The sequence below is a fragment of the Muscardinus avellanarius genome (assembly GCF_963383645.1).
Source record: "Muscardinus avellanarius genome assembly, chromosome: 8".
Taxonomy (NCBI): domain Eukaryota; kingdom Metazoa; phylum Chordata; class Mammalia; order Rodentia; family Gliridae; genus Muscardinus; species Muscardinus avellanarius.
Window position 1 is genome coordinate 32,390,307 of NC_137794.1, and position 14,960 is coordinate 32,405,266.

Here is a 14,960-nt window from a genome sequence, read left to right on the forward strand (position 1 = left end):
CTGTTCTAACAGCTGACAAATTCCTTAATCTGCATTTGAAAAGTGGTACTAACATTTATATTTATCCTTTTATGAAACTTACAATGCATTCTTAGAAGGATATTGCTAATTTTCTATGGTAGTTTTCTTTATATAAATAGTAGAAAGTCTTTTGGTGGGCGTGGCCTTGGAAAGGAGGAATAAATTAGCTATATACATCCTCCTAATACTTGGAAGTATACTAGTATATTTAGGGAAAATGTGTTTGAGATCATTAAAATATTATTTATTTCAAGCAATATACAAATTAATATATTACATTATTTCAATTGCTAATATATTAATATATTATACAATCCTAAACAGGCATGTGAAAGTAAAAAAATATCCAGTTTTTCTAAAGTAGATTACCATTTCCTGAAGACAGGGGGAATTACTAGTGAAATGTGTAAGAGCAGGGCAACAAAGTGCTGTGACTTATCTAACAACTGGTATACAATGACAAATGATATATGGTGACATAAATGGATCCCAGTAGACTTATACAGGATAATCTTCAGTAGAAGAAAACACTTTGAAAGTGAAATGTGACATTGTAAAGAAATGTCACAGATCATCAAAAAGAATTAAATGATATGGAAAAAACTCAAGAAACAGGGAATAGTTCATCACTTTTAAAAGTAAAGAAGCTTCCAGGCATGGTGGCGCACACTTGTAATCCCGGTGCTTGGGAGGCAAAGACAGTAGGATTGCGCAGGTTCGAAGCCAACCTCGCTGGTTTAAGAGACCCTGTTTCCAAATTTAAAAAAGATATAAAACAGGCCTGGGAGTGTAGCCCAGGGGTAGAAGGGTTTCCAGGAACCCCAGTACCACCAAATAAATAAATAATTAATTAAATAAATAAATAAAAGTAAAAAAGCATAGCCAGGTGTGGTGGCAGATACTTGCAATTTCAGTAATTGGGAGACTAAAACAAGATGACCACAGGTTAAAAAACAACCTCATCAGCTTAGCAAGACTCTCAATCTAGCAAGATCCTGTTTTGATACAAAAAGTAAAAAGGGCTGGAGAGTGTTTAGCTCAGAGGCAAAATATTCCTGGGTTCAATCTCTGATGCCCTACACACACAAAATAAATAAATAAATAAATAAATAAATAAATAAATAAATAAATAAACTTAATTAAATGTGGCAAAAAGTATGGGCTAAGGTATGGTATAAGATTTGGGGAAAAGGTTTATAATTGCCAAGCCTACAGTGTTTCAGGTTCATTTTGAAAGACATACAGTTTTATTCTCAGAAAATGAACATGAATAGAAAAGTTCATTCCATCTTCGATAGATTATAGTTTTACAACAGAACTACTTAGGGTAAAAGTGGGAGAAAAAAAGAGCTTATTTTTCTTAAGGATTTTTTTTAAGAATCTAAATAAAAAGTCACTAAAAATAATAGACTCAACCTGGATATGTGTTCTTGAGTGACTGTGAACTTAGACAGGTGAGATGACCTTTTTGATATAGTTGCCTTATATTTTAAAGTAGAAAATTGTTCTGAGTTAATAAACTGATATGAAAATTTCCCACAGAGCTGAGTGTGGTGGTGCATTCCTGTAAGCCCAGTACTTGGGAGGCTGAGTAGGAGGACCAATCACAGGTTCCTAGCCAACTTCAGTAACATAGTAAGGTACTCCATAACTTAGGGAGACCCTGTTGGAAAATAAAATAAAATACAAAATAAGGCAGAGGGTATAGCTCTGAGCTAAAATGCCCCTAGGCTTGATCCAGTAAAACACACACACACACACACATATACACACACACACAAATTCTGACAGTACATATATACAGATAAACCCTGATACTTCTTTTCTGTCCCTATATATCACCAAGTAATTGTTTATACTTTAATCTTCTCTCTGAGACCACACAAAACTAGAGACAAGAAGCTATGTATTGCATAAGAATATGAAGAGCCAGAGCCAATTTCTGGCACACAAAAAGGATTTAATAAATATTAGTTGAATAACTTTATGATTGATAGAGTATAAAAGTTGAAATTTCTTAAAGATAATATATACAAATGTGATATGTGCTATATTTTTAATATGAATAGTATAACAAAGTCTTTACTCAACTTTATGTATGTTTATGTATATACCAACTTTATAAAAATAATGTTTCAGTTATCTAACATAAAACAACAGTCTTTTTTATTTTGTCCTTAAGGTGAAAATCGTATTTTAGTGGTTGATACACAAAAAGAATAGCCTTTGGGAAATTTCTGCGAGGTTTTTTATATTTCTGATTGCTGATTTTTTAGTAGTTTTTCTCTTATTGACATTGCTCAGTGATATCCATATGAAAAGGCAAATGGTTATAATACAAGCAAAGGTCCACTGGACTTCTCCATGCCTTAAAAATGGCTTAAAATAACAGAAATACTGTTTGTATGAGATTTAGAAATATGATTTAAAAACTGCTTTACTGTTTTTGTGATGTAAATAACTTGGAAAGAAAATAAATAGGAGTAGGTATAAGCAGACCTCTTCTTTTACTCCCCAATTTCTGGGGTTTGGGATGGACCCATCTGTGATATAATCTGGTCTGTTTGAAACTAAATCACACAGATAATTCAAACATAAGTAGATAATTATGATGCTTCTTTAAAAAAGCATATGGCTCAAGAGAAAACAATTTAATATTCAAGAAATATTTACTAATTGCTCATTACAGTCTGTATAAAGTACTAATTTCTGGGAATAAAACTAAATGAAATATATAGGATGCTTCCCTTAATTTTCCTTAGATTCTATAATCCATAGATTCAAGATAATTTTACAAGACATTTTCCTATGGTCCTTTGGAAATGAACAAGCACCAATTTAAACACTTGAGGGGATAGGAGGAGCGCCTCTGATGAAAACCAGACCATCTGGATTAAAAGCTTTGGTGGTGAACACGATGATTAGGATTCTAGAGAAATCCAATAAATAACATCCTTCTTCTATCCCTGAGTTCAAAGCCAATTGAAAGTTAAGCAAGCAGCTGAAGAATGATAATATTAGCTTTATTACTGACAAAAGCTGATATTGGAGAACATTGCTTATATCTAAAGTTTAGTAAACTTGCTAACAGTGGAAAACATAACAACCCATCTAGAAATATCTACCCCAGCTTGTGCCTAGGACTGAAAGAATTACCAGAACACTGGAATCTGAGCACTAAAACCAGCATTCAGTTATGCTAATCTAAAATTTCAGATGCAAAATGTGTGGATGCCTCTGTGATCACCTTAGAGCTTGGATCGATTCTTCAATTTCCCTTTGAAAAATAATCTCATCTCTACATAGTACTCTCCTCTGAGGCAGAAAGCTGTGGGAAAGGGTATAGTCTCTGATAAATGTTTCTCAGTAGGCATTCACAACCGCGTTCACTCTTTGTCTATGACAATTCTTTGAGTGTGTGTGAACATTTCTTTTCATAGAATAACATTTGCTTTATATAATGCAAACTCTTCAACTTGCAATAAAATATTTACTCTTTTTAACTTGAATCTTTCCTATTTTCCCCTCCCCACTATCCTAAAAGTTTCATAGAAAGAGTGACCATTGCTGGTCATCGTTTACACCATGATATCAGTGATGCACATGGCCCACTGACTATGTGTGAGTGAAGGTGAATGAAACGATATTCCAAAGTGAATCAAGCAGGGAAGGAGGATGCACTGAAATTCATCACTCCCTAAAAACATTATTGAACAGGTGGTGAGCTTTGAGCCAGCTGGTGAAGTTTCAGTTCTTCCTCATCCTCAACCACGCCCCAGGTCCGCCAGAAGTAACCCCCCACTTTACTCTTACTTCTGTTCTGCTATTCAGGAATGAGAAAGGTCTGAATCACCACAAGCTTTATTCCCCGAGCTATACAAAACAGGAAGAAGTGAGAGAACATCTTTGGCATGTGAATTATCTTTTGCAAGAGTTATTTCTTAGCTGTAAAATGGAAATAATAGAATCTATATTTCTGTTTCTGAGGATTTTAAGTTAAATAATGCATATAAAGCAATTAGCTCAATGCTGCAAAGATAAGTGCTTAAGAAATAATCGGTCATTTTAATACAAGCAGCAAATAATTTGAGGGAATGAGTTTTGTTGCTGTTTCTACTGCAAAATATGAGAGTACTTAATTTTCTGAAGGTTGCATTAAATTTTCTCAGAGAAAAATTTTATTGCTTTATTCATTCATGCATTTTAAAACATTTTTGAGTATTTATATATTTCAATGCCTATTACTTTTCTTGGCACCAGAGATAACAAGTACCGAAGTCAGAACTGATGCCCGCCAAGAAATATTAGTCTAAGCCAAGTGTTATGGCACTCCTCTGAGGGGCTCAGACAGGAGGGTGGCATATTGGAGCTAAGCATGAGCAACTTAGTGAGTCTCTCAGCAACTTAGCAAGACCCTGTTTCAAAATGCTGTACATCAAAAAAGAAAGAAAGTATTGCAGGAAAAGCCACAGAGTATAAGTGAAACATTCTAATTTTTGAAGAAGGAGCTAAGGAAAGTAACCAACAGCCTTTAATAAACTGACTGATACAGCAGTGGATGTTTAAAATTAAACTATTTAAGATGAAGATAGTTCTAGTAGAAAGTGAGTGCAAAATAAGTTGTTATTGTAAGGTATCAATTAATGCCCTTCTATGCCATTCACATTTCTGTGTTCACTTTTTTTTTATTGGTGCATTGTAATCATGTATCACCAAGAAGTTCAGAGTGAAAAAGACATATGTACACACAACACACTGTGAGTCTCCCCCAAATCCTATCCTGGTCTCTCAGTCCCCTGATCCAAGCACAACATTTAGATTGGTATTGAGAATTTTGTGTATTACATTATGTCTATTGAAATGGCATTTTCATTGAGTGTTCAGATTTATTTATTTATTTTGCAGTATTGGGGGATTGAATCCAGGGACACTCTTACCTCCTAGCCAAACCCCCAGACCTACTTTTTATTCTTTTTTTTTTTTTTTTTTGGAGTACCTGGTATGGAATCCAGGGGTATTATACCTCCAAGCTACACCCCCAGCCCTATTTTTTATTCTTTGTTTTGAAACAGGGTCTCAAATGAGTTGCAAAAGGCCTCACTTAGTAGTAGCTGAGGCTGTCTGCAAACCGCGATCCTCCTGTCTCAGTCTCTCAAGTGCTGGAATTACAAGCATGCACCACCATGTCGGCTCCTACATTTTATTCTTTATTTTGAAAGAGAGTCTCACTAAGTTGAAGAGGGCCTCACTAAGTAGCTAAGGCTGGCCAAAGAGCTGTGATCCTCCTGTTTCAGCCTTTTAAGTACTGGAATTACAAGCATGCATACCACGCCAGGCTGAGTGTTCAATTTTAAGTCTTCCCTTCAAATAAAAAGAGTTAGAAGGTGTGACCATATCAGAGCCTACCTCTCAGTTGGAAACTTTTAAATTGTATGTGTGATGTCAGCCCAGCTGATTTAGCTTTAGTTTTCTCTTTTATAAAAGGAATCAGGAAGATTCCTTTTAAGACATAAAATTCAGTTTCTAAACTAAAAAATATGACGTGTAATTCAACAAGACTGTACTCTGCCACAGAGGGGAGACCTATACCTCTTTCCAAAATTAGGTTCAGCTGTGGAGACTAATAATGTCACACACTCAAAAGGGAGGTATAAAAAGGGGGTATAAAAAGATGTATTACTCACAAAATAGAGATTTCCAAGAAGGTATGGTAATCTATAAATCAGGCTGGAGAATGGCAGGAGGAAGAACAGGTTTGATGCTAAACTCTGTTAGAGGGCTAGGCTAAAATGGTGGGCAGGTATTGGGAGATTTGTACTCCCACCCACAGCAAAAGAGGGCACACCTGGAATTTTTTTTTTTTTTAATCAGCTTTCACAGATGTAGGTCCATGGGAACAGAGGAGGTGATGGTACTTGAGAGCTGTCAGCAAAATCAAAACTGGCTTCAGACTCTATTTCAGACCTGCAGGCCAAAGACTTCTTCAAATAACCATCTTGTAGGCTGGTCTTGAGGTAGCTGAAATTCATTCAAGGAGACTATAGAACCCCCCAACCTTTTAGCAACCTGATATTATTTATTCATTTTGTTTTTTTAATTTAAAAATTAACAGCATGCCTAATTCATGAAATTACATGTTTATGCTCTCTGGACTTCTGTTTCTGTGTTACACTTGAAGGTTTAAAAATTATATTTATACACAAGTGCAAAAAATGGGTTAGTTCAGCCCAAAATTTAGCAACCTTTTACAGTGATCAGTGTTTCCAAAATGTCTGCTGAAAAAGACATGTTTAAATTTTTTTCAACAAAATTGTAGTTTTTGAAATTTAAAAACGTGTCTGAGGGTTGAAAAAAAGTCTTGCCTAGATATAGAAATGCTGATCTCTTTCCTTGCACGTGGACTTCTCAGAAGCACATGTTCTTGAAAAAGATAATCATAAACATCTGTGCTTGCAGTGGCATTTTTTTCCCACTATAATACATGAAGAGAGTACTGCACTGAAGTCTAGCAACATAGAAATACGAATTTTTGTATGGGGTATCAGGACACTAGTTTAACAAAAGCTTGGTGAAGCGTGGAAAGTATCTAAAATATATTGATTTACTATCTCTCCAAGTAATTCTAAGGAAGCATTCATACACTTGACAATCTTAATAAACAGAATGAAATCCTTTCAGAGGTCTAAAGTTTGATCCATTCCAAAGTGAACATTTAATTTTTTGGGGGCGGCAGGGCACACCATGACTGAGCCTAACTCACTTAACAAGAGGCATACTAATAGAAACTGTGGACATTTTGCATATATGTTCTAAGATCTAAGGTCTCCTTGCATATAAATTATAAATTTTTACTCTTAACCTAAAGTAATGGGGTGAGAACCATTCTTTCTAAAGAGAGAAAATGAACTGGAGATTTGCAGACTCTGACTATGATCCACACAACAGATTTTATCAGAGCCATCAAGGTTGGGCTTAGGAGAATCTGCATCACTTGCTCATGGATTTTTCCATATGCATGCACACAAACTAAAAAACACCTTTGTTTTTTTTTCCCCCAAAAAAACCAGAAACGGAGTCTTCAATAACACATTTGTTTTCTAGTTGTCATATATATATTCAGAAAATGACAGTGTGCTACAAGCTTTACCTAAACATAAAAAGTGTCAGTATTTTTAGTACAAATTATTTCTTACTCTTTGTATGTTATTAACTATCCAGTTTCTTATTTTCCTTTGTTTAGAATTTTGAAAACAGTAGGTTACATTTACTATTACAGGAAAGTTTAATGTCTTAAATAGGGCTTTACGATGAAGATTACTATTAAATGGAATTTCTCACCCTGTTTTGTTCATAAAAGTTGTAAGATAGCATAGTAAAGGATATATTTTAAAATGTTAATATAGAAAATACTGTATGGAGAAAATATATCAAACATCTAATTCAGTTTAGTTAATGCAACAGACATTAAATGTAGCTCTAAATTATCCCACAGTTATAAAAAAGTGAAGTATAAATGTTATTTTGTTTTAATTGTTGCATAAAACATCTATTTTATCAATCAGGATAGAATATAATTTACTTGGAAATGCATTTTACAAGAAAAGTATTATATTAGTGTTCTAGACAAGACTACTAAACAATATAAACATTTATGTATAACATTTTAGCAAAAAAACACTATTTCTTATCAAGTTTTGGAAGTATACTAAAGGTAGCATGAAAAATGTGTTTTTTAAAGCATTTCTATGAAGGTGTGGGAGGAAATAAGAATGTGTATTGATCAATGATGCTGGTATATTGTGTGTGCAGTAATCTATGGTGATAGAGGAATATTTATCATAGTATCTAAATTAGAGATGCAGTCCACTGGCCTAGTAGAACAGACCAGTTCACCATGCTTTAAAAAGTATAGTTTAGCTGGGCATGGTGGCACACGCTTGTAATCCCCGTGCTCGGGAGGCTGAGACAGGAGGTTTGCACAGGTTCGAAGCCAGCCTCAGCTACTTAGTGAGGCTCTTAGCAACTTAGTGAGACCCTGTTTTCAAATAAAGTATAAAACAAGTCTGGGAGTATAGCCCAGAGGTAGAAAGTCTCTGGGTTCCACCCCCAGTACCACCACAAAAAAAAAAAAAAAAAAAAGTATAGTTTATTTTGGGGCATGGTGGTACATACCTATATTCCCAGTACTTGGGAAGCTGAGACAGGAGGATTGCTTTTTGGAGGCCAATACATAGGTGACTCAGTGGGTATCTGTTTCAAAAATTTAAAAATAGGGCTTGTAGTGTGGCTCAGAGAGAGAATATCTTTGAGTTTGATCCCCAGAACCTAAAGCAAGCAAACAAACAAATAATATATTTTACTGAGCACAACCCAAACTCATTGACTTAGTACCTCTAAAAGAAAAGCCCAAAAAGAAAAAAGCCCAAAAGAATATTTTTGGATCATTTGTCCACATTGAAGTATAACTTACATACAGTAATACTAACCTTTTTAGTGAACAATTCTGTGATTACCATCAGACGTAGAAATGGACACGTTAAGCAAGCACTGTGGGTGATTCTTTAGTCACTAAATTTGATTACCACTGATACATTAATGGTACTCAAATGCTTTTGTATATTAGAATCGTCTGGAGGGCTTAGCAAAACATACCCTGATACACTCCACTGTTGTTCGATTTCTGATTTAGCTACTCTGAATAGAGTCATATAATTTTCATTTCTGTCCATATCCCCCAAACCTTATGATGTTGCTATTCTGGAAACCCCACTATCACTGGACTGGAGCAATGATTCGCAACCTTTCCACCTGCATCACAATATCCTAGCAATTAAGCAAACATGATCTAGACTTCATCCCCTCAGGGATGTGGGGCTTAACTGGAACATAGTGGAATTCAGACACACACTTTTAAAGAACTTTCAGTGTGATTTTAATATTCAACCAAGACTGAGAACCATGGCCATGATGGAAAAAGTGGCTATAATTTATCTAAGTAATTTTCCCCATAGTATGTTGGCTGAATTTTTGATAGGAAGCAAAAGGTTTAAGGTATTGATGCTTCTATCGTAAGAAATTATGTTAGATGTTTTTATTTTATTACAATTAATCCTGAACAATAATATATCTTACTGCTTCCATATTTTAAGGAGAAAATTGATTAAGGAGAAAATAATATTAATTAAACTTTAAAGAACATGAAATTACCAAGAGATAGGAGCTGAATCAAAACCATTTATCTCTGATTTTATAGCCTATAGTTTGGAATTTATTATTTGACTATGAGACAACTCTGAGGTAAAACAAATTTTAAAACATGGGAATTTGATTATTTCCCACATCCCAGTTTTAAAATGTTATAGACTATTAAAATACCTGTGAGGGAAATTTTGGATCTATTCAAATACTGATAAAAAATACTAATTTTCCTCATACAGTTATTTGCTATTAAGAATGAGAATTATTTGAGCATGGAAAAAATGGAAGAGTAGATATTTTAATTTGACCATCTGGACTATTGTATTACTCTGGTGGGATATCTGATTTTGAATAATACTGCATTCAGATGAGCAGGCCAAGGAGTAATGAATCCCTAATAGCTAAGAGCAAAGTCTTAAGTTTTTCTCTTGGGATAGCTTCTGCCCTGAAAGAATATGCTCTTGGGATATACTTTATTCCAACATTATTTTTTTGGTGACAAGTCAAAAACATTAACATATAAAAATTCATAGCCTATCTCTCCCTCCTCAAGCAAAGAAAGTTTATTTATTGTCCACTCATTATTATGTAAACACCTGCACTAACATTAGTTCTTTTGTAACTATCTTGCTTTTTTTTTTTTTTTTTGGTGGTGGTATTGGGGATGAAACCCTTCTACCTCCTGGCTACACTCCCAGACATATTTGGAAGCAGGGTCTCTTAAGCCAGTAAGGCTGGCTTCACACCTATGTGATCCTCCTGTCTCTGCCTCCCAAACGCAGGGATTACAAGGGTGTGCCACCATGCCTGGCTTAATTATTTTGCATTTTAATTATACAAATCAGAGTGTGTTTGAGAAAAAAAATTGAGGTAGCCTAAGACGCTTTTTATAGTTGTATTGGAAAAGGAGATATTGTAGCTGGATAGAGAAGAGAGAGAAACTGCCTTTGGTAGATTGTTCTTAATGGCCTGATCATTTTCTCCTACTCTGAGGCTAATTGCATTTCCCTCTAACTTCCAGTTTGACCTTGACTCAACCATGTAGAATATTTTGACCACTGAGGTATTAGCAAATGTACTGAAGGGAAACTTGGAAATTATTTATGTAAATGAATTGATATCTCCTGCTTTTGACTATCATGATGAGAAGTTGTCTAGGTGAAACTGATAAAGGATGAGTCACAGAAAACATATATAAATAATTCCAGCTCAAAACGTTCTAGATCAATTAGTAGACATTGGCTTCTGCATGTGAACAAGAATATCTAAGAATATCAGTGCCATCTACTTGATGTGTAGTCAACCATGAATATATTTATGGTCAAACTCAACTCAAATCTAATGATGCTTCAGTTTTATGGACTAAATCATATATATTGTTTTTATGTTTAATGTTTGCTTTGCTATATTATCATAAGACATGCCTGACATATAGCTTGAGGTAAAATTAAGCTAAAAATATTTCAAGGGAAGATAAATCCGAGTGGGAGAAAGATTGGAACTAGGTGCCATTAGAGAGAGAATATGTGAAATAATATTTTCCAAAAAGATTTGCTATGTACTTGAATGGAAAACTATTAATCAGTATTTAAGAGACTTTGGGTAAATTTTGAATTTGCCTCAAGTTAATGTTGGTTAGTTTGGATTGGAATATCATTAACTGGCAATGAGACAGACTTTTATGAAAAGACAGACTTTTATGAAACTGGATAACATGTTGAGTCTGTATTCAGTCCTAAAGAAGTAGACCCAAACTTTTATGGATTATATTAATATAAGCTTATGGTAAATGGTGAATATTGAGGAAGTAGAAACCCAAGCTCAAACTATAATAAAAATTGTCTTGGAATATATAAAAACCAGATACAATATTATCTTTTGGCTAAAAAGTAGTTGTAAATTATTATCGAAAGATAAGCAATATGAAAATACACTTTAGGAAAATATATTTGTACTTTAATGGATTTATCAAATAGAATTATAACATAGAATGTGAACTCAGAAAATGATACAAAATAAGAACAATTCTTTCAGGGTCTCAGGTCCTTGAGCCAAAACAGTTTTTATGAGGTATTTGAGAGTGAGTCGTTATCATAAAAGCAGCATAGCAACTAGTTTTCTTCAAGTATCTGGGAGAACTTTTATTTGGACTGAGGTTTTAACTAGGCATTTAGATAAAATTAAAGTCAAAATAATCCCAAAGATTTTGAAGAAATAGGATTTTTAGGCAAAAGACTTCTATTTTTTTAATTAAAAAGGGGAAAGGAAATGGTTGCTATTTCTACTTAAAAAATTAAGGATTTTTTAAAAAGATGAACTGGTGGGAAGAATGTAATGTGGGAAGTACAGGTAAATACCAATGAATGAAAAATATGATATATTACCTCTTGTAAATTATTTGGTAATTATTAAATTATGCAAATTTAGTAGTAGATGATTAAACAAATATAGTACAATCATATTAGGGAATATGCTTTTAGGTTTCATATACTGCATGGCGCGGTGGCTCATGCATGTAAATCCAGCATTCTGGAGGCTGAGACAGGATAATCCAGGTTCACAGTCAGCCTCAGCTACTTAGTAAGGTCCTTTGCAATTCAGTAAGACCCTGTTTCAAAGTAAAGAATAAAAAATAGGGCTGGGGGTGTAGCTCAGAGGTAGAAAGCACCTGGGTTCCAGTACTGCAAAAAATAAAAAATAACACATAATAAAAATAATAAATAAATAGCCGAGCATGGTGGCACACACTTGTAATCCCTGCGCTTGGGAGGCAGAGACAGGAGGATCGCGCAGGTTTGAAGCCAGCCTCGCTGGCTTAAGAGACCCTATTTCCAAATAAAAATATAAAATAGGTCTGGGAATGTATCCCGGAGTTAGAAGGGTTTCCAGGAACCCCAGTACCACCAATAATAATAATAATAATAATAATAATAATAATAATAATAATAAATATTTCAAATCCTGGTTAAAAATAAATTCAGTGAGTAAGAAAATTATCAACAGCATAATAGTAAGTACTAGAAGCAAAATTAAAAACTGCATACAATATGAATCATATTAATAAATTTTACATCAATGTCTTATAAATCAAATCAATTTTTCTTGAAATTCTCACTTCCTTTTAAGCAACATGTGCTATATCATTTGCTTCCTTCTCTTCTCCCGTGTCATACTCAAATATGAAAGACCTGAAAACTTACAGAAAAACAAGAAGTTCTGTTGAAAACAAAATATACTAGTACCAGGCTTATTTATGTATTTATTCATGCCAAATAGCATCTTTCCATCTCTCTGTGCCAAGGACACTGGGTTACAGAGTTACAGAAGGCACCTTTCACTCTTTATATAATTCAAATTCTATGAAATGATGAAATATGGAAGTCATGTGTATTATACTGTTTGTGAATAGGAAAAAGTCTTTACACTTGTAAGAAAAATCTCTCTCTCTTCTCTCTTCAGAACTTGACCGCCCCCCCTCGGAAGTTATTCTCTAGAAACGATCCAGTGTCCTTTTCTACTCAAATTGGATAGCATCAATCCTCATCTACCTTTAAGATGTGAGAACTAATCCTTTGATGGACAAAGAGCTTTCAGAACAAATCATGCCATGACTTTCTCAGGGTCTCTCTCTTTTTTTTCTGTGTGCATGTGTTTATGTGTGCGTGGTTATGTGTGTGTGTGTGGGGGGCATCTTTAGACAATCTCTTATTTGCCAAAGCCACATATTTTTAAGTGATGTTAGGATACATCTAAGCAAATATAGTTCCAGAAATAAAAAATACACAATCTAATTTGCTTTTTCTTTGGGGGATATCAGGGAAATATCTGAGTTTTCCCTTCTGCAGAATTATTTGTTCAAAAATATAAAAAGTATTGCTTTAAATATTTTTTGTGGTACTCGGATAAAACCCAGGGGTTTTCTACCTCTGGGATATACTCTCAGAACTATTTTATACTTTATTTGGAAACAGAGTCTCACTAAGTTACTGAGAGTCTCACTGAGCTGCTGAGGCTGGCCTTGAACTTGCATGATCTTCCTGTCTCAGCCTCTCAAGTACTGGGATTACACCGTGCACTACCATGCCCAGCTTAAAAAATTTAAATTAATAAATTTTGATAAAATTTTAAGTTTTAGTCAACATTAAGTCAATAATATGGCAAAAATGTCACACATGCACATACCTATGTGATATCAAGAGAGAGAAAGCAAATACTCAAAAAAAAAGCAGATCAATATGAGGAAATCTAAATCTGCTTTTCTTCACACAGATAATAATAATACAAGACACAAATAGTTTGAGCGTAAGTAGAAAATATCTGAAAAGAGTCAAATTATATGTAAATTAGGTTCCAGTGATTTTAGATGTATTGTGATCCTACAATATCCAGTATATTTTCAGTAATATACTTACATATAAGTAGTCAATCAGTTTTTGACAGAGACACAAAATCTATTGAACTATATTGGATGGGAAAGGCTTCAGCAAGTTATGCAGTAACAAAAGGAGAAATGAAGGACAGAATAAATTTCACTTCCTTACTATAAACATTAATTTGAAATAGACCATATAATTTAGTGCAAAATCTGAAACTTTTTGAAATTGTAAAAAATTATAATAATGGAGGGAGCAAACTGTTCTTAGAACACAAAGGGCACTAATTGTAAAGGAATAAAATATATGATGGTAGAAAGCATAATGTACTCTAAATATGTATAGTTATTAATCTCAAGATCCTTTGAATATAATACCTTACATGTCACATTGAACTTCCACATGTGATAAAGAGTAGGACCTTGAATAAGATTAACCAGGTAGGTTCAATCTAATCATGTGTCTGTCTTTAATATCAAAGGACCTTTCCAAGCTGGGTTAGAAAAGACTGAGACAAGGAAAGGAAAGATTTAAAACGTGAGAGGGACTCAGCATACCATTACTGGCTTTGAGAATGGAGGAAGGTGTCATGAGCCAAAGACTGCAGGAATCCTCTGGAAGCTGAGAACAATCTTTGGCTGACAGCCAGTAAGAAAACTGACTTTCATTTATACTCCTGAGAGAAGTTTATTTCTGCCAACAATTCAAGTAAACAAGGAAACAAATTCTCCCCTAGAGCCTCCTAAAAGGAATGTAGCTTATGATACCTTGATTGTAGCCTTTTGAGACCCATGTTGTTTAAGCTGCAATTTGTTATGGCCATAAATAAATAAATACAGGAGAATTAGACTTCATCAAAATGTTAAATTTCCAGAGATCAAAAGTCGTCATTAAGAAGATCAAAAGGCAAGTCAAAGAATAGGATAAAATACTCAAATATATGTAAGTTACAAATAATTTCTACCTGGAATATAGAAATAAATAAACAAAAAAACAACAAAAAGCAAAGTTTTTTTAGATGGATAATGAATTTGAACAGAATTTAATAAAAGGACATATGTAAATGACCAGGAAAAAACTTTCATCTGTACTTTTCTGTACTCTACAGGGAAATTAAAGTAAAAAACACAATGATCTATCATTTTACTCCCAATGGGAAGACTAAAGGTGAAAAAATTGACACTGCTAGTTGCTGTCACAGATATGGAAAGACTGGAATGGGAACTCCATACATTGCAGATATGAGGATAAAATTGTTCAGCAATAAGCAAAGATTAAACAATAGTTTAATAAACACTAACATGGGTAATTTAAAAAAGCATTATGTAGCATAAAAGAATCCAAATACAAAAAAGTGCAAAGTATAAG